This window comes from Theropithecus gelada, chromosome 1 (genome assembly GCF_003255815.1).
Source record: "Theropithecus gelada isolate Dixy chromosome 1, Tgel_1.0, whole genome shotgun sequence".
Taxonomy (NCBI): domain Eukaryota; kingdom Metazoa; phylum Chordata; class Mammalia; order Primates; family Cercopithecidae; genus Theropithecus; species Theropithecus gelada.
In genome coordinates this window covers 217,484,417-217,502,087 of record NC_037668.1, presented here as the reverse complement: position 1 = coordinate 217,502,087, position 17,671 = coordinate 217,484,417, and the positions used below count along the sequence as shown (strand labels likewise).

The window sequence follows — 17,671 nt, the reverse complement described above, 5'->3', positions numbered from 1 at the left end:
TCCTGCATCCCCCCTCCCTTATTTTGTTAATTAGTTTAGGGGTTTAATACTTCCTCTTCTCTCCCTTATTCATGTCTAGTTTTAGAAAGCAACTTCTTTAAATGGCAATACAAACTTTCTTATTTCTCCATGTTGATGGTAGATAACCTATTTGGCTAATGTTAGGTGTGAACTGCTGACAAGAGGAGCTTTTGATTAAGAAATCAGTCAGGTGATTTGGTATGATCTTAATGCATACATGAACGTTTTAACACTAGTCAGCACATAAACTATTTTAAAGTGAATCGATTTGTTTTATAGCCTACCACTAGGGGTGAGGTAGAGAGTACCCAGTTTATTTTGTAAGTAATTCCATAATACTTTGAACTTAAATGTCCTTAGTTGTGAAACAAAGTTATATAGTAACCTGGCCTTTTTGATCAGTACATACTCTTTCTCATGGTTGTCATGGATTCTATAAATGGCAAGCGTGCATTTTTATCAAGCATTAATGAGTTGGTTGTATATTTCCTTCTGATACATTCTTGTCATTAGGTGTTAGAGATTTGATATATCTGGAATGTTTTCAAATGCTATGATAACATTTATATTTAGATGGAAGTGAGTATGTTTACTTAAATGTCTGGTTTATTACTTTCACCTTAAATAATTGAGAAGAAACAGTAACCTTAGGTAAAACTTCCACATTACTTATTTTCTAGAACACAAAAATTTTTGTAACATTTCAAAACCAATCAATATGAATAGAATAACTAGAAAACAAAAAAGAGAAACTCTTGACTTTTCTCCTTTTTTCTTTTTTCTGCCCAATGTGGACTTATATTTCAAAAACAATGTGTGTGGAGAATTAAAAAGTGCTTATTTTGACTTTTGGAACTCATGCCTTCTTAAAACATTTAAGGTTCTGTTGCATAATTATCAAGCAGAAATTGCCTAAAGCGAGGTTGAAAGGCCAATGTACTGACGGAGCTTTGTGTCCAGAGTAATGTCTCTCTGAAGGGATGAAAGGAAGGTTATCTGTTATTTTCTACTTTTCATAAAGAAATAGAGGTCAGGTCTATCTAGAAAAACTTTCTCTCTCACCGTCAGTTTGTACTCAAGTGACTAATCCGTGTTTGCTGAAAAGGCATAGAAAATCATCAGCCACCCTGACCTCTCCTTTGTCTCATGTATTTATTTCTTTTATGTAGCTGGCCATGAATATATCCATATTTGTGTGTAGGATTATGTCCATGTATTTATAGTTTCGTAGTCAATCCTAATATCCCTACTAAGTTTGGAGGCAAGTAGTATGCCATTTTTTAAGTAGAAGGTGTTTGTTATTAAAGTGAGAGAGTATGGTTTGCCAGTGGTCAGGATATTAATGAGTGACTGGGAAAAGCAAGCGTATACCAACTTCTATACACAAGCAAACTTGCAGGTCTCTGCTTTATTAATCATATGTTACTTCTAATTCTTTCAGAGCCATTTGCCAAATCTTAGTAGTACAGGAAAGTATACATGTTAAGGTGATTGAAATATTAAAGGCAGAATGTCTTTGAAGTTACAAAGACCAGATTTAAATATCACTTAACTTAGATGAGTGAATTTACTCATAGTCACTTAAACTCTTTAAATGTGAATTTCTTCATCTTTTGAAAGAAGGAAACAATAAGTGCTATTCAAGGATCTTGTGAAAACAGAATGAGATAATATATTTAGAATGTCTTGAATGAATTCAGTAGTAGCTGTTAGTATTTTTATTAGGTGTTATGTGCAAGTCTAGAGCTCTGTAGCTATTACAATTGGAGAATTTATGTAATGCTTTGACTGTTATAGAATAAGAATACCAAGCTGTAGAGCTGTTTGAGAGAATGGTCACAGATAGAAGGTTGTTTCTTGGAACCTTATGTTTATTTAGGGATTTATGATTGTTTTATAAATATGTAGGGAAATTAAAGAAAAAAGAAAACAGTTGGATAAAAGTATTTTGGATGTATGGTATTAGTGGTTACTTAGTGATGATGATTTCATATTTTGTTCTTTTGTTTGTTTGTTTTTAAGATGGAGTCTCACTCTGTCACCCAGGCTGGAATGCTATGGCATGGTCTCAGCTCACTGCAACCTCCACCTCCTGGGTTCAAGGGGTTCAAGCGATTCTCCTGCCTCAGCCTCCCGAGTAGCTGGGACTATAGGCACGTGCCACCACACCTGGCTAATTTTTGTATTTTTGGTAGAGACAAGGTTTCGCTTTGTTGGCCAGGCTTGTCTGTAACTCCTGACTTTGTGATCCACCCGCCTTGGCCTCCCAAAGTGCTGGGATTACAGGCATGAGCCACTGTGCCTGGCCAGCTGATTTCACATTTTAATTCTACAAAATTATTTTTCTACTTAAAAAAGTAACCTCAACTTATTTTGGAGCTGAATTTTTCTCTGCTACAGACAATGCTTAAGCTGTATTTGGGTTATTATCTTTAAAACGAGACTTTGGAACACATAGCTAAAAATAATATTTCTTCTCTTCATGGAGGTTTAAAGCATTATTTGATTGTCACAACTCTTTATTTTGCAGATGAAGAAACTAATCAAGCTCACATAGGGATGAAAGTGCTGAGATAAGCAAAAGTGTTTTCTTAGAGAAGTAAAGAGGATATGGCTTTGGTCGACATGAGGAAGTCAGTAAACTCGAGTATGATTAATTCCCATACAGATGTAGGTGGTGGTTCTTCACATTTTTCTTTTCGAATTGTTGTTTTCATCCGGCATTCACGCTAGCAAATATTACTCAATAATTCTGGATGATGAGTCAAGGGATGTTGTACCTGGGAGAGCTACCTAATTTAGTATTTAAGAGTCATTCATAGGACTGGGTATCGTGACTAAGAACTTCTATTTTGATTTAAAAGAATAGATTGATGATACTAGAAAAATAACCCTCACTTTTGAATGGAGTGCTAGTAGCTTCATATAAGGATATTTTAATGTTTAATGGCACATGGTGATGGATGCCAATATTTCTAGACAGATAGTTAAGTGTTACAGTCTAAATTTGTAAACAAATAATTTTTGTTGTTTTTTATTTAAAAAAAGGTTACAGTAGCAAAGAAGTGGAAATATCCATAGCCTATGAAATGTATCATAAATGAGGATGAAACTGTGAGAACATTTTCACAAATAAGTGAACCGTACTTGGTATGCCTTCAGGATAATTCAGAAAACTTCAGAAACTTCTAGCTTTAATGTATATTTGAATTGTGGCTCGTCAAAATACTGCATGAATAGTAATTTTTAAAAATATTGGCCAGTATGTTGAAAACAGAGTATTTCACTGTCTGACATATTCTTTGAGGCATCTTGCTAAATGTTTTGGCTTAAATTTTTTAATGTGTGTTAGTTCAAAAAAGTCTGATTAAAGATGTGAGTAAACATGATAGCGCTTTTTAGAACAGAAGATGATTAAGATACAAAGGCAGGAAAAGCATAAATCGTGAAATTTGTCTGTTTTTTTGGCCAAGCAATTTATTTATTTGCTTGAGACTGGAACACATCAAAGTTCGTAATTTTATACTTTTAAGCAAGAACACATAGAACAGCAGCTGTTGTTTCCTGGCATCTTTTTGAAGAGATATTTAAACGTAAGTATATATATTTATTATAGAAAAGAATTTTATCAAATGACCTTCTTTCCCTTCCCTGAATTTGTAGTATTTTCAACTGTTAAGCTAGTTCCTTTTACCTTTTGTTTTAGTAAAAAAGGATATGAAATTTAATTTAGATTGTTTTGATCTTAAAATATCCATAATATATACTTTAAAAAGAATAAAACTGTTTAATTCTAGTAGTTCAAATTTTAAAAATCTAATTTACTCAAAGTTTTGCTAGATAATGGCATAGTTCCTGAGTGGAGAACTATACTTTAAATTATAGAAGCAAGGACTTTTTTGAAAAAGTAAATACAAAACCTAAAAAAACACATTTTTACTAAATGGCAATCAGTGTCATCCATGTGAGATCTTGCTGTTTGAAAGTAAATTTGCTGTTTACCTGCTTGTAATAATTTCTTTCTTCCTTCAATAGAGGCTCTTTTTTTTTTTTCTTTTAATGCTAGGTTTTGTTTTTTTCTTTTTCTATGTGGGAGAAGTGGTGGAACCTGGAAAGTTGGATACTTACTAATTAACTTATATGTAAAACTCTGACATGAAAATTAGCACTTTCTATATTGTTAAACTGAAGGTCTATCATGCCACTGGATTATATAGGGTTAGTTACTCAGTGTTTTGTATATCAGAAAAAAACTTTGATAAGTGAATGCTAGAAAACTTTTCCTTTCTGTGAAATAACAAAAGGAATAAAACACCCAGTGTACGTTGATTGATTTAGATTCTAGAATGGATAATTCTTATGCTACATAAAGATTCTTAGTGTAAGAATCAGTTATGAAAACTCAGTGGGTGCTTCAACTCCACAATTTGTCGTTTGCATTATATTTCATTAATAAATGAGTGATTTGTAACAAACGAGTGTATTGGTATTGACTGCTTTTAATAAGACACTTTGGAACTAAATTGTTATTCTCCTCAAATTACTTTGTCATTACTGAAAGATTGTATATTTTGATGTCCTGCAGTTTTTAAAAACAAACTATTCTACAGAGAGCAAAATAGGAACTTAGAATATTTATGCAATGTAAAATTCTTACATACTTTTTTATTTTATTGTATTTTGGATGACTTCAATGATACTGATGCTTCCATGCATTTTCCTTCCTGATGCCTTGGTTTTAAGAAAATCTTTCCTTTCAGAGTCACTGGAAACATTTGAAAACAATGCTTATTGAGGTACAGATAATGATGAGGAAAGAAATATGTATGTATAATGAGCAAATATGCCCATTTCATTTTAAAAATTTTGTTTTTATTAGAATGATAGGTAAAGATTGTTTTCTGAAATTTCTGTCTATGTGTTAGGTAATACTGCCCTCAGAGGGCCAAGGTAAGTAAATTCATTTTTAACATTGAGAAGCAGCTTTTCTATTGATATTATCTATAAGCTTTCTTTGGGGAGTGCTCAAAATTATTTATTTGAGTAATTGAATAGTGTTTGATTTGTGGTTGCATTTCTTTGATTTGTTCTGTACTTTTAAAATGTTAGATATATCCATGCCCTTCAATTCGACGATATCATTTAAACACATTCAGTTCTATTCTAAGAAAATGTTAACATGACTGGCCACAAATTGTCAAATTAGGTGGGTTCAAAGAGAGTATAAGAAAATTACCTAGAAAAGTTAAGATGATTTTACTTGGCGAGTGTGTTTTACTTTTTCTGTCTTTGATAGCAGGTATTCTAGTATTCAAAATTATTTGAAACCACACTTTTGAATATAGAGCAGTATTCATTAAAATGGAAGCATAGATTTCTTCAGTTTTAAAAACTTAAGCATAATCGCATCTTTCAAATATAATATGAATCAAGAGTAATTTACTTTGCTGTGTATGCAATGGCTATATATAAATATACTAGAAGTTGAAATACACTGTTATTCCTGTGCACTTATAAAAGCATACGTTTTTAAAATAGAGGTAAAGGCCTAATATTGATGTGTGGCTTGACACTTCTTTGAATTCAGAGTATTGGGGATTAAATGATGATTAATTTTTGTAATAAGAAAGGAAGAGTGGGGAAGGCTTGATGTCAAAATAATGAGGTGTTCAGCATCATGCTGTATATCCATGTAACAAACCTGCACACGTACCTTCTGAATCTAAAATTAAAAAAAAAAACAACGGAGTAATGAGGTGTGTCCTTTTTTCTTTCTGTTTGGAGTAACTTTCTTATAATTTGAAAGAAACATTGAAACGTTTAGTAGTAAATTCAGTAGAAGGCTTTTGATTTGTTTGCCCTATGGTTACTTGTTATTGAATTAAGAAAGATGATTTCTGTGACAGTTGTATTGTCAGTTTTTCACTAGATATTTCAATTAGTTAAACATAAGTGACACTCAGTTCATTATTCTTAGTAATAATGAGGGATGAGGACAGGACATAAGCAAAGTGAATAACAAAAATATAAATTTTATCCACAAAAAATCAATACCTCCTTTGCTCAGCTAATGTGCAATAGTGATAGTCTAGACAAATTAAATTCCATTTTATTTTAAACACTCTAGTTACTTTTGTGTAGTCTTACATATTGTGCATATTACGTACTCACTAAATCTCCTTTCTTCTTTGATTGGTTTCCTTAGCCTCACTCTGAGATGTTTTATTCAGTTAAATGCTTACATAATGCTTGCTGTGAGCCAGATGTTGTTCTACATGCTTTACAAACTTTATTTCTCCATTATTATTGTCCCCATTTTCCAGAAGAGGAAGCTGAGACCCAGAGAGGTTAAACGGCATTCACTGTCTCTCACTCACACAACTAGTGAGTGACAGAACTGGCATTTGAACCTAGGCAGTCTGGCTTGAGAGTGTGCACTCCCAACCACTGTTGGAATCTTAACTCTGTCCTTTACTAGCTTGTGCCAGTGTCTCAGAGCCTCAGCACGGCTAACTGTGAAAAGTGAGAATACTGCAGCACCAGTCTCTCAGTGTTGCTGTGAAGAGGGCTCTGTAAGTGAAGCCTGAACACAGTGCCTGACTGAGGACATTCATTTCCTTTTCTTCCTTGTTCTTACCACTTCTTCCTTTCACCACTTAACATGCTATGGCACAAGTCTCAATCAGTACATTGTCTAAGGAAAACAAAGGAGGGAAGAGAGGAGTTTTGAAGGGCATGGATTCATCCTCAGAATAGTGAAGCTCTCAGTTTGATGCAATGTCATTTTAGGGTCCATACTACTAGACTTTTAGTAGAGGAAAACCTCATTGGTAAGAGTCTAAGATAAAATCCTATTAGTTTTTATTCTGTAGAGCATTGATGTTAGTATAGGAGTGGGATGGGTGGGTTGAACCACCTGAGAGTTTTTTCAGATGGCACAGGCCACCTCCTGATATGCAAGCACTACAGCCTGCCTTCTCTGCAAACTCCCAGTTACTGCTGTAGTGAGGCACCATTATTGTTACTTGTCATATCCATCAGGTGTGTTCTAACAGAAGAGTGGATTGAGCCATACGAGGTTGTGTTATAGAGAGACTTCTCTGTTTGAGAGAGCTTTTCTGACAGGAGTATAGTCTTTATTTCAAATGATGGTAGGTTTATTTAGTCATTGAATTAATGGTTATTGCCCACCTCTGTGGTAGTTGCTTGCGTTATGGACTCACTGCTTCCACATTTGGTATTCACTAAGGTTATTTACTGCAGTGTATATACCATGTATGATATTATATTTAGATAGTATAAGGTGGTAAAATGGGAAATATTTACAATAAGAAAGTTTTAAAGTTTCTGATGAAATTATCTTTTTAAGTTGGTCTATATTTATAATAGTTTAAAATTCTGTGACTATACTTTTTGAAAATAGTGTAAGAATGACTTTGTGTTAAATCCGGTGTGTGGAACTGGAAACTTTGCTATAATGCAGAAAACAGATTTTTAAAAAAGAAAGCTCTGCTTTCACAACCTACAAGGGTGTAAATGTAAGCAAAATAATAATTTAGCTCACATTTAACCCAGCAGGAAGCTGAGTACAGATTGAGTAATTCTCCACAACATATCTACTGCTGGATAAACTACAGTCACGGTTTATTCTTCATTAAATTGCCAGGATGCTTTCTGTTGGCTAGTCCGTGGGCATGCTTTGTTCTCTGTGTCTCCACCCAACGCCCCTGTGCCTTCCTTACTCACCTTGCTTTTCTCTTAGAGTAAAACTGGGTACTATAACTCTATTAAGATGTTACTGTGTTTAAGAGAATAATTTAAAAGCATCACTTTGGTTAAAAAGGTAATGTTTCCTAAAAACAACTGGAACAAGGATTTGATTAACCAATTTACTGGATATCATGAAACAAATACCAGAATACTTAAGGGTAGATGGTAACGATGCAGTTTTCTGGAAAACAAAAGAAAATTGTAAAGCAGTTAAAAGTACTAACAAACCAGCCATACTGAGATCTTAGAGAAGTTGGCATTCTAACATCTTTTGGTTGGTATGCAATGCATAGGTATTTTTCCCATCATCTCATCAGCTTCAAAGCAAAACATGGGCACCAGCTTTCTTTAGGAAGCAGATATGAAAACTATACTTTATAATATTGCTTCTTGGACTTTTGGCTAAGATCAAGTGAAAACTATACTTAATGTAAAAATGACAGGTTCATGCATTATGCATTAGAATAAGAATTTCTTGACTATAATATACTTTTCAAAATAATCATGAAGGAACATATGTGAAAAAGCAGAGGAATGTGGGTACATCTGGAAAGCCTTTAAGGCATCTTGGAAGCACAACACAAAATCACAAAAATTGTAAACACCTTCCATGTGGCCAGTTGCAGTGGCAACATTGACCAGTCCAAGAGCAGACAAACATCTCAATGACCCAGATTTCACCTGGGTGAAATAACCATAAAGAGAAATTCAGGTGTTTAGAAATCTGACCTTATTAATCAGTATTATGCAGAAATCAGTGAGAAAGACAAGAATGGGCAATATCTTAAAACCTGAAACGTAAAGATGTGTTATTTATTATTCTAGATGAAAGCATCATAAACCTATTACCATGCTTTTGCTTGTGTTACCATGAGGCTTCAAGGAGGAATGGGTGCAGTGCCTCATCTTGGAATCAACATAGCAGCAAATTGAAGAAACCTACGCCCATATTCTTCCCAATCCTTTCCCCACAGTTATATGTCAAACCAACAAATATCATCGACTACCTTTTTCTGAATCCACCTGAGATGCTATTTAGAAATGCCAAGGAATAGGGGCTGTTGCCATCCCCTAGTATGACATTACGGATCACTAAGAATGGTTAAAGAAATGGGATAAATTTTCACTTAAAATTTTAATTAGTCAACTCATCCCCTTTTCTTCTCCACCTCTCACAGCTGCCTTCTAGACTTAAGCTCCACCAGGGCTGGGACTATGCTTGTATCGTTTATTGCTGCCTTCTTAGTGCTTGTATATATTTTGACACTCACTGAGTGTTTTTGATTGAATAACTATTCGCCTGTTTTCCTTAAATCTAAGTGAAGATGTTTAAAGTGGCTTTTTTGATCTAGGTGCTCTTGAGCAGCAGCACCTTAAAATGAGCGAGCTGGGCAGGGGTTCATAATGCTTAGACACTGCTCAGTTTTCACAGAGCATCAACACACACCCAAAGCTGCTTGATGACAAGCGGTCGAAGACATTGTGTAGACATCAGAATAGAATTTAACACTCTAAGTTGCCTGAGGGCAAGGAAAGAACGTGTTTCAAGACTCAGTAAAAGATAAATGATAACCTAAAAATTCAGGTTTGCAGGAGTTGGAAAAGCTAATCAATATATATTGAATAAGTACCTATAATATGCAAAATCACTTTATTTATTTATTTTTATTTTTTATGAGACGGAGTCTCTCTCTTGTCTCCCAGGCAGGAGTGCAGTGGCGTGATCTCGGCTCACTACAACATCCGCCTCCTGGGTTCAAGCGATTCTCATTACTCAGCCTCCCAAGTAGCTGGGATTACAGGCACCGGCGACTACGCCCAGCTGATATTTGTATTTTTAGTAGAGATGGGGTTTCCCCAGGTTGGCCAGGCTGGTCTCGAACTCCCTACCTCAGGTGATCCACCTGCCTCGGCCTCGCAAAGTACTGGGATTACAGGCGTGAGCCACCGTGCCTGACCCACTTTTATTTAAAAAGTTACATTTCATGTTGTCCCTGTGCAGTTGAAAACTTACACTAGTTGATTGCAATGTAGATAATAGAAACAAAATTCCTCAGGATTTTTTTTTTTTTTTTTTTTTTGCAGTCTCACTGTGTTAGTGAGGTTGGAGTGCAGTGGCGTGATCTTGGCTCACTGCAACCTCTGCTTCCTGGGTTCAAGCGATTCTCCTGCCTCAGCCTCCCGAGTAGCTGGGATTATAAGCGCTTGCCATCACGCCCGGCAAATTTTTATATTTTTAGTAGAGATGGTCTTGCCATGTTGGCCAGGTTGGTCTCTAACTACTGGCCTCAAGTGATCTGCCTGCCTCAGCCTCCCAAAGTGCTGGGATTACAGGAGTGAGCAACTACGCCTGGCCCATGATTATTTTTAAGATGTCAATAAAATAAGGTTATGATAAGTTGAGTGAGAAGCACATTTCTTTGACTCCCCAAGAGACATGAATAGGCTTCCACTAAGAGCTAATTGTACTCCTCTGTATAAAACTGTAGTTGGTAATTTTAAAGACTGCAAATGTTTTATATTTATCATCATGCATTTCTTCAGTAACTATAATTGATTACTGATAAGATATATCGCATAATTATGGACTAGATAGTATTTTTTGTGCTAATATTATGAAATTCATTAGTAGAAAAGATTTTGCCATATTCTTTTAGGTAGTTCATATGTGAAAATTTGGTGTCTGTCAACAAGCAACTAAATATTTACTACATTGTGAATTATGAAATTAAATAGATTTTATGCTGAAATTAACATTATATCTGTTTTTGTCTTAGGTAAAAATTGACTTATGAAGACTTTTATTTAAGGAATATTGCCAAAGATAGTTTCTTAAAGCATGTACATTTATTTTTACTGAAAACTGCCTTTTTTTGATTTAAAGCTGCTCTTTGAAAATCATAAAATGTTTATATTTTTATGGTATTGTACATTTGTGTGTATCATTTATAAAAATTCAGAAGAATCTGACTTTTGCTCTTTTCTTTGGAAGACTAGTTTACCCCTCTGATATCCAAAAGAAGTAAAAGTATTAGTCAAGTTAATACTGTGTTTAGATGTTGGAGAACCTCTTCATTTCTTTACATAAGATACATGTTTTATATATCTGACACTAGCCAAAGAGACTTTTTAAAAAATTAATTGTTGCCTCATTTATGTAAATACTTCTGAATAAGTGCAATCATGATTAGTAGAAAATTTAATGTGTGATTTGTAGATGGATTATAAATTACATTATAAGTGGTGTTAGTATCATTTGATAACAAACAAATCAAATACTTCAAATATGCCAGGTAATGTTCTAAGGGCTTTTACATTATGTCCTTACAAAAACCCTTTTGGTGGATAAAAACTATGATTTCTGTTTTTTCAGATGAGGAAAGAGATGTGGAGAGGTTAGGTTCATGCATCTAATAAATGATATGATTAGGATTCAGACCCAAGCTGTGTGACTCCAGAATCCTTTCTCTTAACCATTACATTGTTCTACCTAGAGCATTTTAATGATGAGCTTGAGTGGGAAAAAAACTGAAGGGTAATTTGAGAAGTTTGTTGACCTCATATTGATCACGACAATTTGTTGTGCCTTTTGTTACACAACATAGCATTTGTTTAAATTAAAATTTATTTTGTTCTGAAAATGTGACCACATGCTTTTCACATTGACAGTATGGCCAACTTCTTTTTTCTTTTTTTTTTTTTTTGGCATAAATTCTATGACTCTCTCCCTCTGTAAATAATAAAGATTGCGAAAGAGGTTATTTTTTCATTAACATAGGCATTAAGTATAGATGTAATCTATACATTTTTTTCCTCATAGATGGATAAGGACAAATAATCATACATGGTAAAACTATACATTTTTTTTTTCCTCAGAGATGTATAAGGACAAATAATCATACATGGTAAAAACTTTGTTTGTGACTTTGATTGTGATTAAACATGAAAATTAAATATTTAAAATACAGCATTCTGAGGAAAGCTAAGCTTATACTTGTTTTAGCTTTATGGTAAAACAGTAACATCTATTTCTGACATACATGTGAGGATGCTCCCACCGTCTTCCTTATGCAGTGATTAGCTTTGAATCCTGTTACAACAAGTATGAGTGGTATCTTAAAAAGCTAGCACCTGTATCGGAAAATTAGAATTTTTGTTTGCTAAACAACTCTTGGTAATTAGGGTCTTGATTTTTTTTTTTGCATTTTATCTTAGATAAGAAGCATATTTTTAAAATGGTGATTGTGTTGTTTCTAGTTGAATTCTAAATGGACTAAATGAATTTCAAATGAATTTTATGGGATTTGTGAAAAACAGTGCTATGGTTTTATAGATTTCTTTTCAATTGGATTGTATCTATATTTGTTTAATTACATCTCAGTGAATCTACCTGATTGTGTTTTCAGCATAGTCCATGACAGTTGAAGGTAGAGATGAGTATTTCTTCAGTATTCTCAACCAGTACCCAGCTCACCTCACATCTTTCTACCTTTCATGAAGTTAGAATTAGAACTAGGTTCTGAAACACAATGTAGCCTTAAAATGAAATCAAATATTCATCAACATGATCTGTTTGTGAGGTCACCAGTCTGAATTATTTTTGAGAGTCTTTCCATTCGCATGTCTGAACAAATCTAGATATTCCTTAGTCAGTCTAGATGAAAGACTATTTGCACATTTTAATCAATCACTGTTTAGTCCAGAGACATACACTTGTGGCTTCTGCTTTGGCACTTAAGACTTCAGCTTTTAAAAAATCAAAATGTGATTCTCAGTAGAGTGTTGATGAACAATGAAATAAAATCTTTATATATGGACTAATTTAGGTTGAAGATTATTAAGTAAAAATACAGTTTTTTGTTATCAGGTGAATGGTAGGAAGTGAACACTGTAAACTTTATTGGTGAGCTCTGGTTTGAATGTTTATAATCCATGATAAAGACGATCTATTTGAATATCCTATTCAGATCTTTTAGGTGGAAAGTGAGCATGAATCTAAACTCATACTAGGTCCCATGTCAGGTTGTTATTAAAAGACTAAGCCTGGCCAGGCGCAGTGACTCACGCCACCACTTTGGGATGCTGAGGCGGGTGGATCATGAGGTCAAGCGATCGAGACCATCCGGGCCAACGTGGTGAAACCTCGTCTCTACTAAAAATACAAAAAATGGGTGGTTGTGGTGGTGTGCACCTGTAATCCCAGCTACTTGGGAGGCTGAGGCAGGAGAATCGCTTGAACCTGGGAGGCAGAGGTTGCAGTGATCCAAGATCGCACCACTGCACTCCAGCCTGGTGACAGAGCAAGACTCTGTCTAAAAAAAAAAAAAAAAAAAAGACTAAGCCTGAGTTCCAAAATAATGCAGTACTTTTACTCAGCTGTGCAAATTCAGGATGTTTTCTGTGGCCAAATTTTACTCAAAACCATTGAGATCGTTTGTTTCAACAAACTACAGGAAATACGTTATTAAGTGAAGTAAGAAAGGTGGCAAAGGTCCAGAATCTGAAGTTAATTAGGACTAAGTAAAATCATGAATTCTAGCAAACAGTTTCTTCCGCCCTCATAATTCACAAATAGGATTCTGTACCATTTACAATAGTGATGTGGATTTTCCTCTTTGCATTCAGAAGGTACTAACTGTGAATCTGTACATGTCCTATGCCAAGAACTCGATGAATAAGTAGTAGTTTTTGGCTCTGTTAGAAAGCCATTGGTCATAGTTTTAGGAGCTGTATTTCCTAGGACTGCTGTCACAAATTAATAAAAAGTGCGTGGCATAAAACAACAGAAATTTATTCTGCCACAATTCTGGAGGCCGGAAGTTACAAATCAAGGTGTCAGCAGGTTCACACTCCCTGAGAAGCCTCCAGGGGAGAACCCACTCGTCTTCTCTTCTTGCTTCCGGTGGCTCCAGGTGCTCCTTGGCTTTTGGCCCATAGTTCCGATTTTTGCTTCTGTGGCCACATTCCCCCTTCCTTTTCTCTGTGTGTTCAATTTACTCTTAAAAGGACGTTTGTAACTGGATTTAGGGCCTACCCAGGTAATTCTCCAGGGGAAGCCCCTCTTCTCAGAATCCTTAATCGTTAATCACGTGTGTTGCCATATAAGGTAATATTCATTCTTTTTTTTACCATAAGGTAATATTCACAGGTCCTGGGTTTAGGGTATATACATCAACCAATGGTCCACCATTCAGCTCACTACCAGAAGCCAGTATACCAGAATCCTTGTTGGGAAACGTATTTGTTTTGGTATTGATAACAGCATACTTCAACATAGATATAGCTTCCAGCCAAAGAGTGTGAGAAGGAAGTGGAAGCACCCATTAAGATACATATATATATATAAAGTAGAAGAGGTTGGGTTGAAAGTCTTAACCAGTTGTGACTGCAGTGCATGCTGAAGGTTTATCTTGACTATCCATTACTATTTAGATGTATATTGGGTGTCGATAGATCTCTTTGGGATACTTGGCACATCATAAATCCTTCTTTTTTGGCAAGACTTTCCATATAACCAGGTTGTGTTTTAAATTAGTTGAAACCTATGGACCATAAACATAAAAGTACAATGCAATTTGGGTTTAATGCATCATGTGTAAACTTAGATGCAAATTCTGTGTTTAAAATATAAGATTGACTTTTAGCAGTCCGTCTTAAAAGGATTGGTGGCAGGGAGGGTACTTTGTTCTGGGTACTTAGCCTCATAAAAGCTAGGACTTTCTGTCCATATTTTAGAACATCCTGACAACATGTGCCTCATCTGAACTCTCACTGCCTCAACTTCTGAGCTAGAGACGAAAGTGTTCAGTTCCTTTTTGAACAGTTAGGCACCTGAAACCTGGTATAATACTTGAATTAAGCTCTATTAAGTTGTCTTTTTTTTTTTTTTTTTTGGTCCAGCCTCTGTAACAAATTAATAATGAATGCATTCTAAGCATCTTCTCAGAAAGTTCATTCATATTATAGATGAAAAATGACAAGAAAATAGATTCAGGAGTCTTCATTGAAAGTTTGAGATCTGCTTCTGGCTTAGTATGACAGTATAATTGTTGATTAACTGACTCAATTTAAAATTATTTGAAAGTTTGTGAGAAATAATACTTTTTTTAAGCAAGAAGGAAAATTTTTACCTTTAAATTTTTTTTCTATGTGAGTGAGTATATCACTCTCTTGGCATACTGTATTATGTTTAAAGGATGCATAATACATTTATTTTTAAATAGCTTTTTGGCAACCAGAAGTCCTGCTATAGATCACAGAAAATATTTTAAAAATTAAAAAATTGGCTTAATAAAAAAGATATAAGATTGATATAATGATGTTTTTGTGTTTTTCATCTGAGGATGTACATAGAGGAAAATTATGCTTAGAATTGAAAATTTGATTTCTTTTAATTTTACATTTCTTGAATAAGTGTGTTCAGTACTATTTTAAAATAAGAATACATGGTATTACTCCGTGTTTTCTTTTATATTTTTCAAATGGATTTGATTCATTTTATCTTTGGTATAATTATTAAACTATTGTTATTTACCTTGACAGAGTTAAAGCATATTGTACCAGTATAAATCTCTTATTGCTGTACAACATTTGAAGTCTAAATATGTCATTAATTGGAGAATTAATACCTAATGATTTTGAATTTTATATAGGAATAAATGAAATGGAAAAATAAGAGCAATTAGGAATTATTTTATTTTTCAACATGGTAATTGTGTATTAGGCATTCTAGTTTTATAAATTTGGCTTATTAAGTCATGTGCTTATTAATATTACGGCCGTATTTTTTCAGTAAAAGGAAGTGAAGAGGGGCATCACTTTTTTTTCTTTTTTCTTTAAATTTTTGCGCTTACATACTTATGTGGAAGACACTGATCTACATATCCTCTATTTATTCATTTGTTTAATAAATCATGAGTGAGCATTAAGTGGTAGGTACCAGCTTGGGCATGTAGAGAATTATCACTGCAAGGAAAACAACTGACAGTATATGCTGTCACTGATGGAAATTGAGCTTTTAAGCAAAGATTAAATTTGGGAAAACAGATCTGTTGTCATGAGCTTGTCAGCTTTCCAATGTTTACTTTTTTCGTGAGACTGGTATTGATAACAAATGTGATTGTATAATGAAATGTGTCAACATTAGGAAGATCAGCATAGCACGATAAGCCAGTGTTTTCTATGTGACCAATGCATAATGTTATAAAATTATATACAGCGTTAAAGATTCATTCAAAGTCCAATATAGATCAATGGATTTTCACATAACAGTACAGAAAGTTCATTGATAAAGTTTCAAATTCTACGTTGCAACTAACCTTTTAGAAATTATCCCTTGTTGAATTCTGGTGTAGTATCAAAGAATGATATCCATAACTATCTGAATATTTTTCCCTTTTTCAGCTTCATATCTGTTTGAACCAGATTTTTCCCCCTAAATTTAAACCAAAACAACATACTGCAACAGTTTGAAGGCAGGAACAGTTAAGAAAATTCAGCTGTCTTCTATTAAGCCAGACATTAAATAGATTTGTAAAAATGGAAAGCAGTGCCAGTCTTTGCGTTTTTCTTTCTTTCTTTTTTTTTTTTTTTTAGAAAATAGTTATTTTTTATAAAAATGTATTATTTGTTATATGTAATAAATTTATTTTCAAATGAAGTAAAAATTTATAAAATCTATTTTCAATTTCAAATACAGTAAACATAGATAAAAATCTACAAAATTTGTTGGTGCTGTAAGTAATATTTAAGGGTATAAAGAGGTTCTAAGATAAGAAGTTTAAGAATTGCTGATTGAGAAGAATGATTCCACATCTGAAATACATGTTGGGGTGAGAGTGCCTTTTATAGTAAAATATTTGGATTACACTTTATGGTAAGAGACTGTACTTTACAGTAAGTAGTAAGGAGTCACAGGATATTTTGAGCAGAAAAGTGATAAAGTGGTACACACAAGATTAATCTGGAGGTGATAGATACATTAGGATGGAAGTGGGGAATGAGTGGAGTGGGGAAAAACAGTTTTAACAGAAGGGTAGATATAATATAATAAGGGTTCAATTAGATTGGGCTCAATCAGAGAGACTTTTGATGGCAGTATTGACCTGTGATGAGGGGAGCCGTCAGATGTTGGGTTTGAGTTTGGGTCACAGGAAGAAGCTGATTTATAGGGAAAATTGAACTGTTTTCAATATTTTTGTAATTCTTTGCCTGAGCATTTGAGATTTAATCAGCAGGTAGAAATAACCAGTAGAGAACTGAATCAATACCAGATAGCCTTCTAGCTCTTGTAGCATCATGGAGCACCTCTGTTGCTTAAAATTAGAAGTTGTCCTTTAGTAGGTAAGCAAATGGTAATGTGGTTGCTAAAAATGTGTATTTTGGTGGCTAGGTGGTATCTTATATTAAGTTCTAATAAAGTATACATTTATTGACTATTATGTACTTGACACTGTACCATATATTAATAGTTATTATGTTTGTGTGTGTGTTTGCATATCGTTTAAAGCCCTGTTAACCCATGTGCTTTCGTTTTCTTAAGTACAGCATTGCAAAAAGGTTATTTTTCTATGAAGAACAATAAAATGTTGCTTAAACAAGTTATAGTCTAGATTTATTAATGAAAATAGACTTCTTTCTTTCTTTTTTGAAAAAAAGGCACAATTAGTGGAAGAGAAACATCTATTTCTTGCCCCTCTTATGATAAGTGTTTTTAATGGAAATTCATTGATATTGTGTGGATGATTTACCAAGGCTTTGTAAAGCAGCTGAAAATATGCTCTGACAACCATCTGATAAAATGAAAAACTGAACAAAATGTGTACTCAGATGATTCTCTGAAGGAATAATGGTGCAAATGAATTATCAAAGTGTGAAATCA

At 34.1% G+C, this 17,671-nt stretch overlaps 1 protein-coding gene across 2 annotated transcripts in view; it reads left to right on the top strand.

Moving 5' to 3' along the window:
• AKT3 (AKT serine/threonine kinase 3) overlaps positions 1 to 17,671 on the top strand; it is a 361,197-nt gene that overhangs the window by 136,815 nt on the left and 206,711 nt on the right. The gene's annotated exons all lie outside the window — the stretch shown is intronic.